At 36.2% G+C, this 12,298-nt stretch overlaps 1 protein-coding gene and 1 pseudogene across 25 annotated transcripts in view; one reads left to right on the top strand and one right to left on the bottom strand.

The window, feature by feature from the left end:
* The window catches only part of PTPRD (protein tyrosine phosphatase receptor type D), a 2,080,413-nt gene that overhangs the window by 306,441 nt on the left and 1,761,674 nt on the right, over positions 1–12,298 (top strand). The gene's annotated exons all lie outside the window — the stretch shown is intronic.
* Positions 9,986–11,761, bottom strand: LOC139041697 (tigger transposable element-derived protein 1-like; annotated as a pseudogene).

Raw genomic sequence — 12,298 nt, 5'->3', positions numbered from 1 at the left:
GAATGAAATTCAAGTGAGATTTTATAACATCTTGACATACTGAACCCCAACAAACTACTTTTTTATGCTCATAATACAAGGGAGAATAAATGAAAATGTAGTCATTTTTTAGATATTTTCTTTCTGCACTTTTAATTTCTTTATTCTTTTATGTGAAAACAAATAGTACTTTTTGCTTATCTGAGTTTTAAAATATTACATTCTTGTAGCATTCATGTAGAATTGATAAAAACAGGTATATTTTGGGACTCATTTATCTACATTTTAATTTGAGAGCCTGTTTCAGAAGATACTTAGAGTCAATAACTGACAAGAATCTTCATTACAGTTATTAGCCAAATTAAGAGTAAGTTCTTAGTTCCAGTAAGTAGCTAAAATTAAACATTAATAACTTTCATAAAATGTTCAAAATGACAATTAAAATTAAACATTAATGCCATTTGCAATACTGTCCAAAATGGCGCTCTTATATAGAAAACTCATATTCAGATTACATTATAGATGCTGTGTGAATGTTGTTTGCCAAATCAAAAGATGAACCTCAATGCCCCAAATCCTTGTTAAATGCCCCTCTCTTGAGTGTAAGCTGGGCCTGTTACTGCTTCAATGCATAGAAAATGGCAAAGTGAAGTTATTGTTCAGATGTAATTAAAGTCCCTAATTGGTTGGCTATAAGTTAACCAAATGGGAGATTTTCTTTTTGATGGACCTGACTTGAACAGGTGGGATCTTTAAAAGGGGTCAAGAGGTGAGAGACTGAATGCACAGACTTTTTCTTTCCTGGTGGCCCTCGAGAAGCGACATTCCATGAGTTGTACAGGAAATGATTTCTGCCAACAACCAATGAGACTAGAAGAAGACCTTGAGCCTCAGATGAGACTGCAACTTCAGCCAACACTTGGCTGCAGCTTTTTGAGACCCTGAGCAGAGAACCCAACTAAACTGTGCCTGTATTTCTGACACATAGGAACTGTGAGATTATTTTAATCCTCTAAGTTTGTGGTAATTTCCCCTACAGTAGTAAAAAACTAATATAGTGAACTACCTCTTAGGGAAAAAAGTAGAATATTTATCATAAAACTCATTTCCAAGTTTGATAACATTTCATCACATGCACATAGACACGCAAATATGTGCACACGTGCATGCACTACTAGGATGTCTAACTCCTCAGAGTTTGTAGAAAAAAAATCAGCCTCAATAATTATATGTAAATACTTCTAATTGTCACAGAATGGCAGCGTTACACAAAGAGCTGAGACGACACCTGGTCTAACCTCTGTTTTTCATTTAAGAAATAAAGAGCTGCAAAAAGGTGCAATGCTTGCCCAGGGCCACACAAGCTGCAGGTGAGTTGCTGGGATAAGAGCCCAGCCTGAGCCCCTAATACTAGACCCAGTTTCCTCCTGGTACCAGTTACCAGAGGCAAATGGCAGAATCTAGTCAGTCTGCACCTACCGGTACAGAATGACAGATGACTCATCTTTATGATCTGCAGAAATAAGATTCTGTGATCTTGCAATGAAGAGGATTGAAAGGATTTTACTTCACAATATACCTAAACCTAAAGATGTTAGGTCAATCAGCTGGATGTTTGTATCCAATATGCCAGTTCTCAATGATTAACTGTACATTTTGATACCAAAGAGACAGTTTAAATCTTACCTATGTCGATCGAGACCTGATCTCTGTTTTGTGAATAGATTACAGTGCTTGAACGAGTCGGGATGATTATAACATAGTGAAACTAATTCACAGAAGTGCAGAGCACCAATAGATACACGAAAAGATGCTCAGACTTACGAATACCTGAACAACTGCAAATAATGATAACGAGAGACTATTTTTACTTTTCATTATTTAACACATATTTATTGAGTCCTTATGCTTTAGGCACTTTGTATTATTTCTGAAAATAAATAGGAAAGACATCGTTCTTGGCTTCATGGATTCCATATTCTCGTGTTAGAGATAGACATTGAACACACACAAATAAACCTAAAATTGAATCCATATTAAGTGCTATGGTGAAAAGGACCGGGGGACTATGAAGACATATATCTCGACAACTGACCCAATCTTGAGGAAGGCAGAGGAGACTTTCCTGGGTAAGTGACTTTTAAAGGTGAAATGGAAATTGACTGATTGATTGATCATGTGCTTGAAGGGGTTATGTGATATCCAGACAGATGGAAAGAACAGAATAGACTTTGGGTGAGGAAATTGAATGAGGGATGCTCTCAGATGCACCTGTATCAAAGAATTCTTAGCTTGGGAAACAGATTGGGATTCTTGCTATATCTGTGTTTAACTTCCCTTACACCTGAAGTACTTATGAGTTTCCTTTAAAGTGGTGGTTCACAACCTGACTCCAATAAGAATTTTCATGCAACTTTAAAGAAACATTGGTGTTTAAGCTGTACTCCCAAAGATTCTGATTTGATTTTTGGGTGTCAGTAGTTTTTAAAGGCACTCAGTTGATTCTAATATGCAGTCTGGGTTGAGATCTACAGCCTTTAGACATTTGTTAGCTAAAATTAGGGTAATTTATCTGCTATAGAATCAAATATTATTTAAATTTGGAATTTCTTAGATCAGCTATTTAGAATATAATAGAATAATAAATAAGTGCCCTGGGAAATCATCTAATTCAACTTCTACATTTTATAGATGACAGTAAAGTCTCATTTTGGCTAAGTGACTTATCTAGGGTAAAAAGGTAGCCTTGTTGCCTTTCAGTTAAACCTATTTTAAGCATAATCCACTTATGAAATTCTGTACTGAACAATTAAAACTCATTCTCAAAAAATATGTCAGTGTCCACTATGAGTGAGACGGTGCTAAGTCAATTAAGTTAATGACTGATCCTGTAAGATAATTGCTAACATTTCCATTTTAGAGCTTCAAACATGTTAAGTAAATTCCCTAAATCATGGAGCCAATAGGTGGTGGAGTCAGGATTCAAACCCAATTCTACCAGTTTTGAAAGCCATGATCTTTCTATGACGGCTTCCATGGGTTTATCTAGGATTGCCTCATCTGCCTAAAATTACCTATTGCTTAAATTAGCTGATTCCTTCAGCCTTTCCTCAAAGGACTATTTTTCCAAATTTTTGATTATTTTAATTGCTTGGAACTGCAATATCTTTGTAGTTGTGTGATCATAAAAGACTCGCTCAGGAGTTTCAAAGGATTAAATATTCTAAAGTAGTTTATATTATATGATAAACGCAATGGAATGCTGATCCTAGTTCTAGAAAATTTCAGGATGTTCACTTAGAAAAAATCTTGTGAGTCATTTTTAAATTGTAATCCTGACCTTTAGTAAGTGTTAAACAGGTTTGCTCAAAAGTTAATGAGGATGAGTTTTCATATGATAGTCGTTTTAATTCTGAGTGTTACGAAGGATTCAACAATTTCAGTTTAAAATAGCAGAACTTGCTACATATGTATGGTCGATGACTAGCTCAGGCTAAATTTTGCATATCTATAGAGTCTAAAATTCAGTTGGGATTCCAGCCAATTTTTTATTTAAGTATCATAAGTAAAAGAAAATACATAGGCTAAAATAAAGCATGGTTTGAAACTCCATTCTCTTCTCAGCCACTTTTTCTTTGTGAGTGGCTTCACAAGAACAGGTCTAACTGCTGGACATTAGGTGAGATTTAGAAATTGTGACAAAACAAAGCTTGCATAGAGTGTTAATTACCTCTTACTTCATCTATTAATTGCATGAAATATAATTGAGAACCTATTTGTTTACTATCACTTCAAGATGTAGTAAATGAATCCAACTGAAAAAAGAATATTGATATCAGCATTGTGCTTAGGGTTAATTTAGCATATAAACTAACCACTATTTCCCACTAAAATGTATATTTCAATGTCTGCGTAATTTTTACTATTATTATACATGACTTGGTTTTACTAATTTTCAGATGTTTCAGACACTTTTTGTTCTTTATTCATTCATCATAATATTCATTTATAGATTCATTATACAGTAGTTCACATTTAATCTGGTGCTTTTTAAAAGCACACATATACGTCTACATGCAAATACATATATGTATGTATATGTACAAATTCATACATAAATATATATCCATATCCCCATTCAGAGTTGCTTTTCCAGTTTATCAGTCGTGAATTAGGGTAAGGCCAAGGGCCATCCCAGGAACCATGGGAATCACCCTAGGCATGTGAATCAAATAAGGAAACACTTAATAAAATGTTTAGTATAGAATATGGGAAAATGAGTATATAATATGAGAAAATATTGTCTCTTAAAGGTGAATTTATCAGAATCACCTGGCTTATAACTTATTGTATTAAAAAGTTCCACAGATAATTTTTATTCCCTCTGTCTAGGTAGACAGTACTGTTCTTGAAGATATGAGAACTTCAGGAAGTTTACAATTTGCTTGGGGAAATGAAAGTACCATAGATAAAGCAAAAACTACAAGATGAGTGTGCTATACGTTATATATAGTGTTTGTTTCTTTATGGTCACTTGTTCTCAAATGTGATTCCTGAATCAGCAGCATCAGCAGCATCTGGAACTTGTTAGAAATGCATATTTTGGGCCCCAACCCAGACCTACTGAATCAGAAATTCTGGGGGTTGACCCCAGAAACAGGATCTCCAGGTGATTCTGATCCCCACTAAAGTTTGGGAACTATAGAACTTAACTTCTTGATTTCTATTGTTTTAATTATTCTGAACTTGGTGGAGACTTGCTATATGTTTTTAGGTATCTTAGAATATGTACGTATTTTCTCCTACTTCATTCCCTTCTTACCCTCCCAACTATGTTTCTGAGAATCAGGAAAAGTCAGTCACTAGTGGATTTAACTACATTTACTCTTCATTATTAAAATCTTTAAATTTCCATTGAGGATAATGGTAAAGAAAAAAAAAATCTAAGCTTTTCAAGCAGGGCTTTCTCATTCATTTAACTCCCTCAGTTATGTCTGTGTAAACATTCATCATAATCAACATATAAGTAACAATAAAGATTATATTAAATATATAATATAGCTTTCATTCTCGCAGTATCATAAGACATTGAGATCCAAGGTTTTAAAAGCTGAATATTTAAAATGAAACATGTGGTCAGCAGGAGGATTGTGAATGGAATGGAATTCTCACTGGCCTTCACATGATAATTTTTACAGGTGAGAGTAAGAGGCCGTTCCTAGAAAATGGCATAGGAAGAAGCTATGAAAGCATCAAATCAAGAATACTCATGGTAGCTACTCACACTTCTTGACTATGACTTTTGAGATTACTTACACTTTTCTGAAAGTTTACCATTTGTGAGAATCCTTCTTCAGAGCAAAGGCTTTTTCCTTCAGTTTCATACTCTGTACCTAACAGTTAGTGCAGTGTCTGGCACATAGTAGCTACCTAGTAAATAGTTTAGAATGCGTGATGAAGACTAACTAGTCACTTGGAACTACCTTGAGCAGGCCACTGATGTCCAGCTGCCAGCAAAAGAGTTTAGATAACATTCTACAGGTTTTGTCAGTGAAACCAACAAAGTGGTATTATGAGAGGGCAGATATAGCAGGAAGGAAAGTCAGAGCAGAGAAAGAAGAGAGAGGGACACCCAGAAGTTATGCAGGAGACTTGCAATTAACAAAGTTATGGGCTAGGAATGGTCCGGGGGCAAAAAGCTGTCATTCATTTCTGTTTCCATTCTTTTTTGTGTGTTTTAAAGATTGGCGCCTGAGCTAACAACTGTTGCCAATCTTTTTTTTTTTTTTTTTGCTTTATCTCCCCAAATCCTCCCTGGTACCTAGTTGTATATCTTAGTTGCAGGTCATTCTAGTTGTGGCATGTGGGACACCACCTCAACGTGGCCTGATCAGCAGTGCCATGTCTGCGCCCAGGATCCGAACCAGCGAAACCCTGGGCCGCTGCAGCGGAGCCTGAGAACTTAACCACTCAGCCACTGGAGTGGCCCCCTTTTTTTTCTATTTTTTATTTTGTTTTTGTTTTCATTCTTAAATCACCAAAATATTATGTCAATTCTTTAAAATCACATTTATTTTCTTGAAGCCAGGGCCTGTTTTTTCCTTCATTTTCTAAATTAAAAAAATTTAGTTAAGCTTTTGTATATGTGGATGATCATATGCCCTAAATGTAAGCTTGTTATGGGTCCTTACTACCGACCAGAGCTGAGGAACAAATTTGGGAATGATGAGAATAATGATTGGTTATGAGAAGTAAGGATTGAAGCAGAGAATTGCAGTAAAAACTTTTTCCATCCATAAAAATAAGTTTACATATATCTCAAACCTAAAGATTGGCATAAAAATAGTCTTAAAATCAGTAGGCTTTAAACTTTTTAAAGCAGCAAAACACATAAACACGCACACACACAAACACACACACACTCAAACACACACCACAAGCAATCGTTTCTTTTCTACAGCAGGATCTTAATTGAAATCTTATTACTGTGTACAAATCAGATGAAGGCAGAAGCTGTCTGACTGTAGAGGAGATGTGTTAGAGCAACCCTAAGCCTCTTATTCTGTTGACCTCAAGCTTCCCTCAGGGCCCCTTGAGATACTCCATTTATACACAGGGCTCCCAGGAAGCAGAGAAAGCCTGCATTTTCATATTAAAGATGTACATACATATTCTATCTACTTTACACCAATGAAACAAAAATCTAACGTGAAATATGAAAAGTGCATTATAATTATTTTCTCACGCTATTTTTCTAACAACTTGCGTGATATTTGCATCTAGGGGCTACAAAGAGATCAAAGTGCCCCTTTAAAGGACGTCTAAGGCACTTTGCCTGAGGACCAGTTGCTAGAATCTCCTTGGAGAGAGATGTAGATTTCATTTAACTCCACTGCGTAGGTGATTCTTTGAAAATGGAGCTAGGATACACAGAGTACAGAAATATAAACAAAGAGGGTATTCTAGATTAATCATGAAGATTTCCCTACTGTAGGGGTGGAAGCTATAGCACAGTGCGAGGAAAGAATATGAACCCGGAATGATGCAATACTGCTCCACAATAGTTTTAGTTCCTTTAGAAATGTCCCCCCTTCCAATCCCCCACCTTCGTATCCACCATGTAACACAGGGCTTTGTCTAATGGAGACATTCAACAAATGATTTGGAGTTTAATTAAACATCATATAGTAATTTCTTATACATTACAAATTTATAGCTCTTTTTTTATTAAAATGATTGTTGTAAATATACTAATATTTAAAATTTTAATTTATGGTTTATAGAAAAGTCTCCCTATATGTAAAATTATTCCTCCCATAATTTTCAAAAATGTCTCACTTTAACAATGCATAGATTCTTAAAATTTTGGAGAATCAAAGTTTGATAAATCAAATTAATTTAAATATCCCTTTTGGAAAAGTGAGGAAAGCTTCTTGACTGGGTGTAGTTGGGTGGGGACCATATGGTAGAATACACATTATCCTACAAGTCCTGTCCCTCCAGGATGCTATCTTAAATACTTTTCTTATATGATGCCCATCCCTGCATTTTATTGCAGTTGAAAGAAAAAACTTCTAATAAAGCCATTAAAATGATGTTTTTATATTTGTTGTACAAAAGTGGCCTTTTTGCTGTGACTATGTTATTGTGAAACTAGCTTAAATAAATCTTCTTGTCAAAGTTTTTTCTTAAAGTTTTTTTTTGATGAATTCTGTATAAGAAATATAGGGTCTATTAATTGGGTTGTTCGTTTTTTTGTTGAGTTGTATGGCTCTTTTACATATTTTGAATATTATCGCTTTATCAGATATATGATTTGTCAAAATGGGCTTTATTTTGTTGAGGTACTTTCCTTCCATACCCATTTAATTAAGAGTTTTTATCATAAATGGATGCTGTATCTGTCAAATGCTATCTTTGCAGCTATTGAGATGATCACTAATTATTAGGGAAATGCAAATCAAAACTAAATGAGATGGGGCTGGCCCTGTGGCTGAGTGGTTAAGTTTTGCGCTCTGCTTTGGCAGCCCAGGGTTTCACCAGTTCGACTCCTGGGCACAGACATAGCACCGCTCATCAGGCCATACTGAGGTGGCATCCCACATAACACAACCAGAGGCTTACAACCAGAATATGCAACTATGTACTGGGGCGGCTTTGGGAAGGAGAAGAAGAAAAGAAGAAGATTGGCAACAGATGTTAGCTCAGGTGCCAATCTTTAAAAAGAAAAAAACTAAATGAGATGTCTCACACCAATCAGAATGGTTATTATTGAAAAGACAAAAAAATAACAAGTGTTGGAGAGGATGTGTCGAAAAGGGAACTCTCATACACTGCTGGTGGAAATGTAAATTAGTGTTGCCATTATGGAAACAGTATGAAAGTTCCTCAAAAAATTTAAAATAGAACTACCATATGATCCAGTTATCCCACTTCTGAGTACTTATCCAAAGAACATGAAAACACTAATGTAAAAAAATATTTGCACCCCTGTGTTCATTGCAGCATTATTCACAATGGTCAAAACCAGGAAACAACCTAAGTACCCATCAATGGGTGAATGGATAAAGAAGATGTGGTATATATACAGCACGAAATACTAGTCAGCTGTAAAAAAGGTGAAACCTTGCTGTTTGCAGCAACATGGATAGACCTTAAGGGTATTATGCTAAGTGAAATAAGCCATACAGGGAAAGTCAAATACAATACGATTTCACTCATAAGTGGAAGATAAAAACAACAACAACAAACAAAGATATAGATATAGCAATTAGAATGGTGGTTACCAGAGGGGAAGGGGGAAAGGAGGAGGGCAAAAGGAGAAATAGGGCACATGTGTATGGTGATGGCTGGTAATTAGCCTTTGGGTGGTGAACATGATGTATTCTACACAGAAACCAAAATGTAATGATGTAAACCTGAAATGTATATAATTTTATAAACCAAGGTCACCTTAATTTAAATTAAAAAAGGAAAAGAAATATAGGGTTTTTGAGACAAAGTTTCTGGAAATCTCTCTTATAAAATTGAGCCACAAAAGATTGCAAGGACAACTGACCTGAAATTCAGTTGTTTATATAAGTGAGAACAATCTGCAAATTAACTTAGTCAACTTCATACTTGAGTGTGCTTGCTGTTGTGGATGCTCATTAGACAGGATGCACCCCCACCTAAAGTTTGGTTCAAGTGTCAAGACTGATGATGCCACACACACACACCAAGAGGGTATGAAGAGATTTATTACTTACATAAGGAGGCTTTTGAGGTAGACAGGGCAGGTTTCCATGGTTGGTCCAGAAATGGCTTGAGAGAGCAAATAAAGGCGGTCAGCTTGGGTTTTCATTGTGGTTAGGCAGTGGGGCCAGGGTGAGGGTTACTGCTTGTATGCCCTGACTTGTGTGATTTGAAACACTCATTGGTGTGAAAGGAGGAAGGACTCAAGTCTTTTCTTTTCTGTTTGCTCAGATTGGGGAAGAGAGAGTGGGGATGCATAAAGCTGTCAGCTGTAAAACACGAAAAAATGAATTCAGCCTCCTTACTATACTTTCATTGCTCCTTTTTAAAATGAGTAGTGGAAATTTGTTTCTACTTAAGTTCTTGGCATTGAAACTCTTAGAAACTGGTTCTGATTCTTCATTCTGGAAAGAGAAAGAAAAACTCAGAAAAAGTAAGTGGAGATCTATAGGTAATTATATCAGAAGCAAATTATGAGTAGAGAGGTGACATTAAGCAAACTCAGATAACAGGACCTGTACAAGAACCAGGAGACTTTAATGCCCCAGTATGATCATAATACAGGCACACCTCGAAGATATTGTGGAGTCAGTTCCAGACCACCACCATAAGGCAAATATCACAATAAAGTGAGTCACAGAAATTTTTGGGTTTCCTAGTACATATAAAAGTTGTGTTTACACTATACTGTAGTCTATTAAGTGTGCAATAGCATTATGTCTAAAAAAACAATGTATATACTTTAATTAAAAAATACATTTTGCTAAAAATGCTAACCATCATCTAAGCCTTCAGCAAGTAATCTGTTTGCTGGTGGAGGGTCTTGCTTCAGTGTAAATAGCTGCTGGCTACTCAGGTGGTGGTTACTGAAGGCTAGAGTGGCTGTAACAATTTCTTAAAATAAGACAACAGCGAAGTTTGCCGTATCGATTGACTCTTTCTTTCATTAATGATTCCTCTGTAGCATTCAGTGCTGTTTGATAGCATTTTACTCACAGTAGAACTTCTTTAAAAATTGGAATCAGTCCTCTGAAACCCTGCCACTGCATTATCAACTAAGTGTATGTAACACTTTAAATCTTTTGTTGTCCTTTCAACAATCTTCACAGCATCTTCACCAGGAGTAGAGTCTATCTCAAGAAACAACTTTCTTTGCACATCCATAAGAAGCAACTGTTCATCCATTAAAGTTTTATCATGACTTGCAGCAATTCAGTCACATCTTCAGGCTCCACTTCTAATTCTAGTTCTCTTGCTGTTTCCACCACATCTGCAGTTACTTCCTCCACTGAAGTCTTGAACCCCTCAGAGTCATCCATGAGGCTTAGAATCAACTTCTTCCAAGCCTCTGTTAATGTTGATATTTTGACCTCTTCCCATGAATTGCAAATGTTCTTAATGGCCTCTAGAATGATGAATCTTTTGCAGAAGATTTTCAATTGATTTTACCCAGATCCATCAGAGGAATCACAGTTTGTAGCAGCTATAGCCTTAAAAAATATATTTCTTAAATAATAAGACTTGAAAGTAGAAAGTACTCCTTGATCCATGGGCTGCAGAGTGGATGTTGTGTTAGCAGGCATAAAAACAGCACTGATTTGGTTGTACAGCTTCACCAAAGCTCTTGGGTGACCAGGTACATTGCCCATGAGCAGTAATATTTTGAAAAGAATTTTTTTTTTCTGAGCAGTAGCTGTCAACAGCGGGCTGAAAATATTCAGTAAACCACGCTATAAACAGATGTACTGTCGTCCAGGCTTCATTGTTCCATTTGCAGAGCACAGGCAGAGTAGATTTAGCATAATTCTTAAGGGCCATAGGATTTTTGGCATGGTGAATGAGCACTGGCTTCAGCTTAAAGTCACCAGCTGCATTAGCCTCTGACAAGAGACTCAGCCTGTTCTTTGAAGCTTTCAAGCCAGATATTGACTTCTCCTCTCTAGCTATGAAAGTCCTAGATGGCATTTTCCTCCAAAATAAGGCTGTTCCAACTACACTGGAAATCTGTTGTTTAGTGTAGCACCTTCATTAATGATCTTAGCTAGATCTTCTGGATAACTTACTGCAGCTTCCACACAAGCATTTGCTGCTTCACCTTGAGCTTTTATATTATGGAGACAGCTTCTTTCCTTAAACCTCATGAACCAACCTCTGCTAGCTTCCAACTTTTCTTCTGCAGCTTCATCACCTCTCTCAGCCTTCATAGAATTAAAGAGAGTTAGGGCCCTACTCTGGATTAGAGTTTGGCTTAAGAAAATGTTGTGGCTGGTTTGATCTTCTATCCAGACCACTAAAACTTTCTCCATATCAGCAATGAGTCTGTTTCACTTTCTTATCATTTGTGTGTTCACTGGAGTAACACTTTCAATTTCCTTCAAGAACTTTTCCTTTGCATTCACAATGTGGGTAGCTGTTTGGCATAAGAAGCCTAGCTTTTGGCCTATCTCGCTTTTTAAATGCCTTCCTCACTAAGCTTAATCATTTCTAGCTTTTGATTTAAATTGAGAGTCGTGCAATTCTTCCTTTCACTTGAACACTCAGAGGCCATTGTAGAGTTATTAGCTGGCCTAATTTCAATATTGTTGTTTCTCAAGAAATAGAGAAGCTCAAAGAGAGGGAGAGAGACAGGAGAATGGCCAGTTGATGGAACAGTCAGAACACACACATTTATTGATTAAGTTTGCTGTCTTTTATAGGCACAGTTCATGATACCCCAATAACATGAAAGATCAATGATCACAGATCACCATAACAAATGTAATAATAATGAAAAGTATTGAAATATTGCAAGAATTACTAAAATGTGATACAAAGACACAAAGTGAGCAGATGCTGTTGGAAAAATGGTGCCGATAGACTTGCTCAATGCAGTGTTGGAACAAACCTTCAATTTGTAAAAAATGCAGTATCTACAAAGCACAATAAAATGAGATATGGCCTCATTAGCTAGCATGTATTGAACATTCTATATCATACACTCAGCTAATCAGTTTATATGATTATTTGATTCAAACTTGCAACATCCCTATATCTTAGGCTCTATGATTATTCCCATTCTATAGTTAAGGAAACGTGTGCTTAAGGA

This window comes from Equus asinus, chromosome 23, assembly GCF_041296235.1.
Source record: "Equus asinus isolate D_3611 breed Donkey chromosome 23, EquAss-T2T_v2, whole genome shotgun sequence".
NCBI classification, from domain to species: Eukaryota; Metazoa; Chordata; class Mammalia; order Perissodactyla; family Equidae; genus Equus; species Equus asinus.
This window is presented reverse-complemented; position numbering and strand designations above follow the sequence as displayed.